Here is a 12,558-nt window from a genome sequence, read left to right on the forward strand (position 1 = left end):
ATGTGACATTACGGACACAACAAGGGCAAAAAAAAATATCATTTCTGAAAATAAATCAAAACTGTTGAATTTTTACCATCAACTTGAAGTGCAAAAATGTGCCAATATTTTATCACTGACTTGCTATGCTCAAGTTTCTTAGTATAAAAAAGAGAGATAATTTTGCTGGCTACATAATTCCCGCTCTCCAGAAATATAGACAGGGGTACATATCCAGAATGAGCCTGTGTTTAAAAAAAGAAAAAACACCATAAATAAAGCAAAATGATGCACTAAATCTGTCAAACGTAAAGCGCTATCTGAAACCGGTCTGACCTGAGATGATCCTGTCTCCTATTGCTGGTCTATAAGGATCACTGATAAATAAAAACAAAGCTTAGCGACTCTGACAGAGACATCATAACTAAGCTGCTCACAGTGATTGAATGAAAAACACAGACAGATCAGACAGATCTTAAAGAGCAGAGGTCATGATGTCTGATCAAACATGAGGTATACGGTATATATAGCAACCACAGCACTATATATAGATTACTCATCATGCCATACATGGACGAGTGTTATTTTAAGGGATTATTTAATGTGGTGGAGGAAACATGTTGAAAACAATGTGTAACAATGAAAATTTGATTTGCAATTGCAACCACATCATCATGAGAAAAACAAACCTGGTATTATTTCTTATTATTTATATACTACTACTACTATTATTATTATTATTAATCATTCATTCATTTATTTTCTTGTCGGCTTAATCACTTTATTAATCCGGGGTCGCCACAGCGGAATGAACCGCCAACTTATCCAGCAAGTTTTTACTTAGCGGATGCCCTTCCAGCCGCAACCTATCTCTGGGAAACATCCACACACACATTCACACACTCATACACTACAGACAATTTAGCCCATCCAATTCACCAATACCGCATGTCTTTGGACTGTGGGGGAAACCGGAGCACCTGGAGGAAACCCACGCGAACGCAGGGAGAACATGCAAACACAGAAACGCCAACTGAGCCGAGGCTTGAACCAGCGACCTTCTTGCTGTGAGGCGACAGCACTACCTATTGCGCCACTGCTTCGCCATTATTATTATTATTATCATTACTATTATTATTATTGTTGTTATTGTTATTGTTATTATTATTATTGTTGTTATTATTATTATTGTTATTATTATTATTATTATTATTGTTATTGTTATTATTATTATTATTATTATTATTATTGTTGTTATTGTTATTATTATTATTGTTATTATTATTATTGTTATTATTATTATTATTATTATTATTGTTATTGTTATTATTATTATTATTGTTATTTTTATTATTATTATTATTATTATTATTATTATTGTTGTTGTTGTTGTTGTTATTATCAATATTATTATTATTATCATTATTATTATTATTATTATTATTATTATTATTATTATTATTGTTGTTATTATTATCAATATTATTATTATTATCATTATTATTATTATTATTGTTATTGTTATTATTATTATTGTTGTTATTATTATCAATATTATTATTATCATTATTATTATTATTATTGTTGTTGTTGTTATTATTATTATTGTTGTTGTTGTTGTTATTATTATTATTATTATTAGTAGTAGTAGTAGTATTAGTAGTAGTAGTAGTAGTATTAATAATAATATTAATATTATTATTATTATTATAAGGCGATGCAGTGGTGCAGTAGGTAGTGCTGTTGCTTCCAAGCAAGAAGGTCGCTGGTTCGAGCCTCGGCTGGGTAATGTTCTCCCCGCGTTCGTGTGGGTTTCCTCTGGGTGCTCCAGTTTCCAGTCCAAAGTCCAAAGACATGTGGTACAGGTGAATTAGGTAGGCGAAATGGATATGAATGAATGTTTAACAGTGATAGGTTGCGGCTGGAAGGGCATCTGCTGCGTAAAAAGTGCTGGATAAGTTGTGACCCTAGAATAATTAGGATAAGTGGCGACCCTAGATTAATAAAGAGACTAAGCTGAAAAGAAAATGAATTAATTAATAATTATTATATTTTTTACTGCAGAATGTATACTATGTTGTTGTCAGGGTGATCACTGTAAAAAAAATATCAGTTAATGAACAGTTTCTGTATTTGGTAATTCACAAGTGTTTATTTGCGGTTGTGAACTGCATTATGGGATGCTTTGGTGACTTCTGATGTTGGAAACTCAACTCTGCAATTTAACAAAAGGACCTTTACTGACATTTTAGTCATTTAAAATAATGTATAAGAAATAATATATAGACGAATAAGTCCGTACAATAACAGAAAATGTACTGGCAGTTTATTACAAAGTTGTTTGTAGCGTAATATCAACACCAATCCTGACAATATAGCACTGCAAACTATTAAAAATGTGAATAAAAGGTATTCAAGGTTAAAAATAGTTGAAAGGAAGATCAAGATCTCCTTAATGCAATTCAACACTGAAATAAACATGAAAAAATAAATACAAAAATACAGAAAACAGCTAATTTATGGATATTTTTTACACTGTACTATTATAGTTAATGTATATTGTTATCCATACTGTGTACAATGTATATAATGTATAATGTAATGGTAAATAGTGAACTGTAATAAAAGACACACAATTCCTTCAGGTTGTCCCAACACAAATTTATTAAATTTACGTAACAATTTTAAGTGGACTGAACATAAAACAATTAAGTTGCAAGCTAAACGAAATAAAATTGTTGCTGAATTTCTGGTATTATAAAGAGAGTTGGAAGCATGTGATTGTTTTTGTTGAAAGGACTGATGAAATGTTGTTGTTGTTGTTGTTGTGGCGTTTTTGTGTTTTAAAATTGTGTTGTTTGAGCTGATTTTACTTGACAACCTGCAAAGTTCTTTTTGTAAGTGTAGTAAAATTATCTTATTTTACGTCTTAGATTTTGTTTCGCTATTTTTAACTTGCATCAGCAAATTCATTAAAAAAGTGAATTTAGACACTCCTTTGTCTTATTTTGAGCAATTATGTTCCTTAAATATGTATAGTTCTCATCGCATTATAAAAATATAGTTCTCATGCAACAGTTTATTGCGTTTGGGAACAGAGATGATGTTTCAAACGACAAAAAATAAGAATCTTTAAAAAACAAGAATCTTGGTGTGACTCCGGAGTCAGATCTGAGTTTCAATAGTAATGTCAAAGCAGTTAGTAAATCAGCATACTATCATTTCTTAAACATTGCAAGAATCAGATGCTTTGTTTCCAGTGAGGATTTAGAGAAACTTGTTCATGCTTTTATCAGCAGCAGGGTGGATTACTGTAACGGCCTCCTCACTGGCCTTCCCAAAAAGACAGTCAAACAGTTAGAGCTCATCCAGAACACTGCGGCCAGGATTCTGACCAGAACCAGTAAATCAGAGCACATCACACCTGTCCTCAGGTCTCTACACTGGCTCCCAGTTACATTCAGAATAGATTTTAAAGTATTATTACTGGTCTATAAATCACTAAATGGCCTAGGAGCTCAATACATCCGACATGCTCACTGAATACAAACCCAACAGATCACTCAGAGCTTCAGGATCATATAAACTAGAAACTCCATGAGTTTAGTCAAAGCAGGGTGAATTGGCCTTCAGCTACTAACAGCGCCACCTGCTGCTGGAATCAGCTTGCAGAAATGATCAGATGTGCTCCAACCATAGACTGTAAAATATATGGACGTAGTATCCGTGACGTCACCCATAGGTTTCTAAAGAGCGCAAAAGAAGCCACAAGTAGGCGCGGCCAACCGTCGCCATTTTGTTTGCGCGTCATCACACCCACGGCGGGATACCAAACAAGGGCAAAGAGGCGGAGAGTGAGCGGAGCTACAGACACCTGCTAGCATTTAGCTTGGACCTGGTTCAGACACACTTTACTTTGGGAGAACGCTTAATACTTCATCACCTGCGACTCGTTTGTATTCTGACCACTTGTGCTTGATTGTACACTAAATCAATAAAGTGTTTAGTCTTTTAAAAACACTGCTGTAATACATTGAGCCACTAAACATTGTTCTTATGACGTTTCTCAACAGGAGGAAAACTCAAATTACTTCCAAACATTTCAGATATCGTCTGTGTTAGTTAATTTAAGACTATTGATGAAATCCAGCATAACACTGTATGACAACACTTCAGATGACTGTTCTAGAGCCCACAGCTAATCAATCTGTCAGATTCTGCAGTGCATTACAGCTCTAAATATAAATATAAACGATAAATGATCTTAAATAAAACAAATACATGTATAGAGATGGTATATAAGTATATAACTTTACTCACATGGGAAACGGAGGCCACGTGAATGGTTTGTGAGCACAATTAAGTGCACTCAGCATGCCATGCCATCTAATAATTGTAGGAAACAAGTCCAAAAGGCAGTCGACTGTGTAAAGCCACATAAAACAACACAGAAATACGATAAATATGCCGAGTTCAGTGGCTAATCTGCAGGATTCAGCTGAGGTGACGTGACGGCGACCAACAAGACCTAGCTGTCACTCAAGTGGCCACGCCCTTAATTATGCAAACTTAATATAACTTAATATAAAGGAAACGGATGAGTTATAAAAAAATTGACCCTCTCACAGTTGCCATGAAGGGTAATATTAGCTGTATTAACCAAAATCTTTTTTTGTACCAGGCTGTAAACACCTTTTTTTCTGCTGTAGAGTTGGCCATTCTAACAGTGGGCTCAATTGAAATTTGCTCTGTTTTGGAGCCAGAAGCGGCCAGGACTAGCGGAATATCGCATGAATTGCAGTTTTAGTTACTTCCGTATTGGCTTCCTGAGGGAGAGCGGGAGGTTGCCGCTTGGCTCCAACATTAGGCACATTCAAATCAAGACTGAAAACACATCTGTTTAGCTGTGCCTTTACTGAATGAGCACTGTGCTGTGTCCCGACAGATCCCACTATTATGTTTTTCTCTTCTTTTTCATTCTTTTATAACCTGTTTAATACATTTTAATCTGTTTTTAATAATTTTATGAATCGTTTTTTATTTTCTTTTACCCGTCTCTTTTATTCTTGTTTATGTAAAGCATGTTGAAATGCAACTGTGTATTGAATGTGCTATAGAAATAAACTTGCCTTGCCTTTAAAGACTCTGTGTCTGAGGAAGCACAGATCTTACATTACAGTCCAAACGAATTACATAAATCCGGCAAATGTGTGCAGTCGTGCATCTGCAGTGTGCAATCATTGCGTAAGATTCATCTGAGGCACCTGACCATGTGCACCGCTGCAGGACATCTCCCATAATGCAACAGGGTCGTCTTTCCGCACTTTTTACCAATTGCAGCCTTTGGCACAACAAGGTCATAAGTTTGGAGAGCCAAGGGATGCAGCCTGTAGGACGAGCAACATTAAATCATTTTATTTTTCTCTGAGATAACAATGACATTAGATGAAGACGACTCGAATGTTTTAACACAAACACACGTCCTTCATTTAAAATGCGCTCACGAAAGTATCTATTTCTGAGCAATAAACATGTAAAAATCTGTGTTAGTGCGGTATAATATTTCCATGGCCACCTAGACAATACATGATTTGTCTGTTTAAGCTAGCGATGCTAATTAAATGATGATAAATCAATAGTTGATTATCAATATACTTTATCGATGGTTCATTAGGTATGGGTGTTATTATAGTGCCGTGTTGACGCTATCATTTTTACAAGTGGAAACTTGGCAAATCGCCATTTTTGTAAGCAGAATCCATTCCTGATATAAAGAATTAGCATTTCAACTAACGAGAACTGAATTTTTTATATAAAGAGTTAGCAACTAGCAAAAACTGAATTGAGGATATCAAGAGTTAGCTACGAGCGAAAACTGAATTGATGATATAAAGTGTTAGCTACTGATGAAAACTGAATTAATGATATAAAGAGTTAGCTTTTAGCGAAAACTAAATTGATGATATAAAGAGTTAGCTATTAGCGAAAATGGAATTGCCGATATAAAGTTGTAGATACTAGCAAAAATGTAATTTATTGATATAAAAAAATAGCTGCAAGCAAAAACTGAATTGCAAAAATAAAGAGTTAGCTACTAGCAAAAACTGAATTGTTCATAAAGAACTAGCACTTCAACTAGCAATAACGTAATTGTTGATCAAGAATTAGCATTTCAACCAACAAAAGCGTAATTTTTTGACATTAAGAGTTAAAGCTACAAACGAAAACTGAATTGTTGATATAAAGAATAACATTTCAATTAGCAAAATTGCATTTGTTATTATTAAGAGTTAGCAACTAGCGAAAACTGAATTGTTGATATCAAAAATTAGCACTTCAACTAGCAAAAACATAATTGTTGATATTAAGAGTAAGCTAATAGCAAAAATTGATTTGCAGAAATAAAGATTTAGCTACTACCAAAAACTGAATTGTTCATAAAGAACTAGCACTTCAACTAGCAATAACGTAATTGTTGATCAAGAATTAGCATTTCAACCAACAAAAGCGTAATTTTTGACATTTAAACTAAACAAAATTGATTTGCCGATATAAAGAGTCAGCTACCAGCAAAAACTGATCTGTTGATATTAAGAGTTAGCTAATTGCGAAAACGGAATAAAGAAATAATATGCATTTTAACTAACAAAATTATGATTGTAGAGTTAGCTACAAGTGAAAAGTGAATTGTTGATATTAAGAGTTAGCTACTAGCAAAAACTGAATTGATAATATCAAGAATGAACATTTCATCTAGCAAAAAAATGATTGTTGATATTGATTGTTAGCTACTAGCAAAACTAAATTTTTGATGTTAAGAGTTAGCTACTAGCCAAAACTGAATTGCCGATTTAAAGAGTAAAAAGTTAGCTACTAGCCAAAATGGAATTGATGATATAAAGAGTTAGTTTTCAATATCGAGAATTCGATTTCTGTGAGTTACAATGTCTAATATCAACATTTTTAATTAGTGAACATGTAATTGCAGATGTTTAAAATTAGCATTGCTACAAGTGGAAACCCAATTCCATATTAATAATTAGGGAATATTTAGAACTAGCGAATAATGCTATTGTAATATCCTGCAAAGTCAAACAGGAGTGCAACAGGCAAGGATAACCATCGGCAAGTAAGAGTTTCTTAAAGGAGCGGCGCAGAATATCAGTCAGTGTGGTTTAATTTTGTAGGAGGGTAAGATCAGGTTGACGGCTGCAACTCTAGATACTCAGTTACACACACAGGTTATCAGAGCAGCAGAAAACAGCACTGGAGCCATTTTTTCCAGCGCTGTTTCATGACATGCTCCTGCGATAAGCTGAAGAAAAGTACTAATACATGCCAACCGCACCGGGCAGAACGCCACCACTGAACATTCATTATTCTCCTGCTGAATCTGCCATTCATTCATTGAGAAAAGTGGGTCGGGAGGTTATCGGCATGTTTTTAAAGGGGCAGTTCAACTAGAAGTGAAAAATGTGTCAATATTTAAACACTGACATGTTATTCTCAAGTTTCTGGATGTATAGAAGAGGAGAGATGTTTCGCTTAATGTTTATGCTGCTCTTTTTTCAAACAGAAGTGGATAAAGCTATTATTGCATAATTAAATAAATTTAAAATTAAATAGATAAAAATTAAATAAAAATACTGAATAAAATAAATAGATAAATATATTTAAAAAATAAAATTACGTAATTATGAAAAGTTACAATCACATCTTGAAAATTAGATGTTGCCTTAACTAAATGAAATAAAAGTGGATAAAGTTTATACTGTATGTAAAAATAAATAAATAAAATACAAAAAACAAAATTAAAAAATACAAAAATTCAAAATAAAACAAAATACAAAATTAAATGAATAAAAATAATAATAATAAAAATACAAAAAAATAATAAAAATACAAAATATTTTTTAAATAATAATAAAATAATAATAAAATAGAAATACAAAATAAAAATGATAAAAATACAAAATTAAAATTAACAAAATAAATAGATAAATGAATATTTAAAATTAAATTAAATTTAATTAATTAATAAACAATTATTATTGCGTAAATAAATAAACACAAAATAAATAAAATAAAATCACTAAAAATAAAAATACTAAATAAAAATACAAAATAAAATAAAATAATACAAATAAAAATACAAAATTAAATAAAAAAAATTAAAAATAATAAAAATACAAAATAAAATATATAAAAATAAAAACAAAATAATAAAAATAGAAATACAAAATAAAAATTATAAAAATACAAAATTAAAATTAAAAATAAATAGGTAACTAATAGGTAATACATAGAATAAAATTAAATTAATTAATTATGAAAAATTACACCCACATCTTAAAAATTAGATGTTGCCTTAACTAAATAAAACAGAAATAGACAGAGTTATTATTGTTTAAATAAATAAATTTAAAAAAAATAAAATAAAATAACTAAAAATAAAAATACTTAATAAATATAGAAAATAAAATAAATAAAAATAATACAAAAAATAATAATCAAATAAAAAAACTACAAATAAATGTTTTAACAAAAATATTAAATAAAATAGATTAATAAATAAAGAAAAACAATTGAATTATTGAATTAACTATTAAAAATCAAAATCAAATCTTGAAAATTAGATGTTGCCTTAACTAAATGAAATTTAAGGTGAAGCACTTTGATTCTTAACAAAATAGATATAAATTAAAAAGTAATGTGCATACAATTATTAACATTTAAAATAAAGACTGCAAAACCTAAAAAAAACTTAAAAAAAAAAAACTTATATACTTCAACTTAAGGTAATGGTAACCAGCCACACCTTTGTCCTCAACCACTGAGATTACTAAAAAAAATCTTTAAAAAGTACACTGAAAAACACAATAAAAGTATCATTCGTCCAATATTGGCTAATAAGAAAACTGAAAGATTGCACACATTAGAGATTTGTGTGAGGAAGAGCATGACAATCTGAAAAGGACCCTTATTCACTAAAAATGATCCACAATATTCCTGTATAAATCACAAAATAAATTAAATGATTAAGTATTTGTAACACTGCTGCCAAACTAGCTCACACGGCATGATTTATCAGTGAAATCAATGCTCGCCCTGTATTTAAACCATTTAGAGAGCAATAAAATGTCATGTTTTCTCTATGAGCCCGTCTGCGGCTGTGATTCAGGCTGATTCAGTATCAGATTCACTCGTTTCAGGAGCTGCTTCAGTTTCTGTAATTAACACACAGCCTCATGCACTTCTAAAAGGTAAACACAAGTTTAAAATGAACAAACACTTATCCTCAATTACAGCTTTGGTGATTGATCAACCATGCGCTTCAGAAATTCAGTAGCTGATTTCTAGATTTTAAAGACTCATTCATTTTCCTTTGGCTTAGTCCCTTTATTCATCAGGGGTCACCACAGCAGAATGAACCGTCAACTTATCCAGCATTTGTTTTACACAGCGGATGCCCTTCCAGCTGCAACCCAGTACTGGAAAACATCCATACACTTTCACATTCACACACATTCATACACTACAGCCAATTTAGTTTATTCCCCTATAGTGCATGTATTTGGACTGTACATCCAGAGGAAACCCACGCCAACATGGGGAGAACATGCAAACTCCACACAGAAATGCCAACTGACCCAGCTGGGACTCGAACCAGCAACCTTCTTGCTGTGAGGCGACAGGCGACCATAATAGAGTCATAACTATACCCCTAAACCAATAATAAAGCAATGTTTATCAACACTAGATGAATACCAGCATCTCTACTCACATGAGGAAGTCATACAGGAAGCAAAATCATGTTTAAAATCCGATTAACCCATTTCTAATTACTAAGCTTTATCCTCAATTATAGCTGGTTAACCAACCATAACCTTTGCTATTTAGCAAAATGCCATTAAAACAGTTTTAGTCACTCCAGGAAATGTTAACTTTCCAAAAAGTACCAATTTAGCATTAAAAAAACATAACTATACCCCTAACAAAGCAATGTTTACCAACACTGGATGAAAACAAGCAGCTCTTCTCTCAAGAGGAAGTGACACAGGAAGCAAAATGCTATTTAGTTTTAGTTAAACTCAAGCTAATGTCAACTTACTGACTTACTAAATATCAAAAAGTACTGATTTAGCATAAAAAAAGCACAACTATACCCCTAATAAACCAATATTAATCCTCAATTATAGCCAATTAAAACCCCATTACCCACCATAGACTTTGAATTAAAGAAATCTGGATGATAAAACTTGTATAATTATAATTAAATATAATAATATAAATAGATTACACTATGTATTACTTGTGATAAAAGTACACTGTAAAAAGTGATTAGTTACTTGACTTGAAAAGAGAGTAAACCCATTTTAACTGTTGGGTTGACTTCATTTTTTAAATTATGCACATACTTCATTTGCATAATCTTAGCCCTGCTAAAAAATCCAGCTTAAACCAGCCTAAGCTGGTTGGCTGGTTTTAGCTGGTCAACCAGGCTGGTTTTAGAGGGGTTTTGGCCACTTCCAGGCTGGTTTCCAGCCATTTCCAGCCTGGTCTTAGCTGGTCAGGCTGGGAGATGACCTGCTAAAACCAGCTTGACCAGCCAAGCCAAGCTGGGAGTCCAGCCAAAACCAGCTATATCCAGCTTAAACCAGGCTGGTCAAGCTGGTTTTAGCTGGATTTGGCTGGTCGTTTTCCAGCCTGACCAGCTAAGACCAGGCTGGAAATGGCTGGAAACCAGCCTGGAAGTGGCCAAAACCCCTCTAAAACCAGCCTGGCCGACCAGCTAAAACCAGCCATCCAGCCTAGGCTGGTTTAAGCTGGATTTTTCAGCAGGGAGGGCAACATGTTTATGCATTGTTTCAGTATATAAATAATTAACATTAACAAATACATAAACAAACACATTGTAACAGTTGGTTTTTAAATTGTGCCCATACTTAATTTACATAATCTTAGGGCAACAGGTTTACTCACTATTCACATAAATTAAATAAAACCTCATTAACAAATAAGATGCTAATCAGCAAAATGCCATTAATAACAGCTTTGGTCACACTTCAGGACTGTCAACTCTCCAAAAATACCCATTTAGCATAATAAAACCATAACATACTAAAGCAATGTTTACTAACACTAGATGAAAACCAGCAGCTCTACTCACACGAGGAAGTGACACAGGAAGCAAAATGCTATTTAGTTTTAGTCAAACTCAAGCTAATGTTACCTTACTGACTTATTAAATGTCAAAAAGTACTGATTTAACATAATAAAACCATAACTATTCAACTACCCAATTAACCAACCATGAGCTTCAAATTTTCAAAAGCTGACAAGCAAATATTTAAATAGGGTTTATTATGCATTTAATGTTAGAAAAGTATTTAAAAATAACCAACAAAAAGACGCTAATTAGCGAAATGCTATTTATAACAGCTTTGGTCACACTCCAGGACTGTCAATTCTCTAAAAGAACCAATTTAGCATAATAAAACTATAACTATACCCCTAATAAAGCAATGTTTACTAACACTAGATGAAAACCAGCAGCTCTACTCACACGAGGAAGTGACACAGGAAGCAAAATGCTATTTAGTTTTAGTCAAACTCAAGCTAATGTCACCTTACTGACTTACTAAATGTCAAAAAGTACTGATTTAGCATAATAAAACCATAACTATTCAACTACCCAATTAACCAACCATGAGCTTCAAATATTCAAAAGCTGACAAGCAAATATTTAAATAGAGTTATGCATTTAATGTTAGAAAAGTATTAATAAAATAACCAATAACAAGATGCTAATTAGCAAAATGCTATTTATAACAGCTTTGGTCACACTCCAGGACTGTCAACTCTCTAAAAGAACCAATTTAGCATAATAAAACTATAACTATACCTATAATAAACTAATGTTTACCAACACTAGCTGAAAACCAGCAGCTTTACTTACACGAGGAAGTGATACAAGAAACAAAATGCTATTTAGTTTTAGTCAAACTCAACCTAATGTCACCTTACTGACTTACTAAATATCAAAAAGTACTGATTTAGCATAATAAAACCATAACTATTCAACTACCCAATTAACCAACCATGAGCTTCCAATATTCAAAAGCTGACTAGCCAATATTTAAATAGAGTTTATTGTGCATTTAATGTTAGAAAAGTATTAATAAAATAACCAACAAAAAGACGTTAATTAGCATAATGCTATTTATAACAGCTTTGGTCACACTCCAGGACTGTCAATTCTCTAAAAGTACCAATTTAGCATAATAAAACCATAACTATACCCCTAATAAAGCAATGTTTACCAACACTGGATGAAAACCAGCAGCTTTACTTACACAAGGAAGTGACACAGGAAGCAAAATACTATTTAGCTTTAGTCAAACTCAAGCTAATTTCAACTTACTGACTTACTAAATGTCAAAAAGTACTGATTCAGCATAATAAAACCATAACTCTTCATCGACCCAATTAACCAACCATGAGCTTCAAATATTCAAAAGCTGACTAGCAAATATTTAAATAGAGTTATGCATTTAATGTTAGAAAAGTAAATAAAAT

The 12,558-nt window shown here is 32.3% G+C and overlaps 1 protein-coding gene across 47 annotated transcripts in view; it reads right to left on the minus strand.

Moving 5' to 3' along the window:
• The window catches only part of kcnq1.2 (potassium voltage-gated channel, KQT-like subfamily, member 1.2), a 234,529-nt gene that overhangs the window by 203,196 nt on the left and 18,775 nt on the right, over positions 1-12,558 (minus strand). The window lies entirely within an intron of this gene.

Source organism: Danio rerio, chromosome 25, assembly GCF_052040795.2.
Source record: "Danio rerio strain M-AB ecotype USA chromosome 25, GRCz13ab, whole genome shotgun sequence".
In the NCBI taxonomy this organism is placed as follows: Eukaryota; Metazoa; Chordata; class Actinopteri; order Cypriniformes; family Danionidae; genus Danio; species Danio rerio.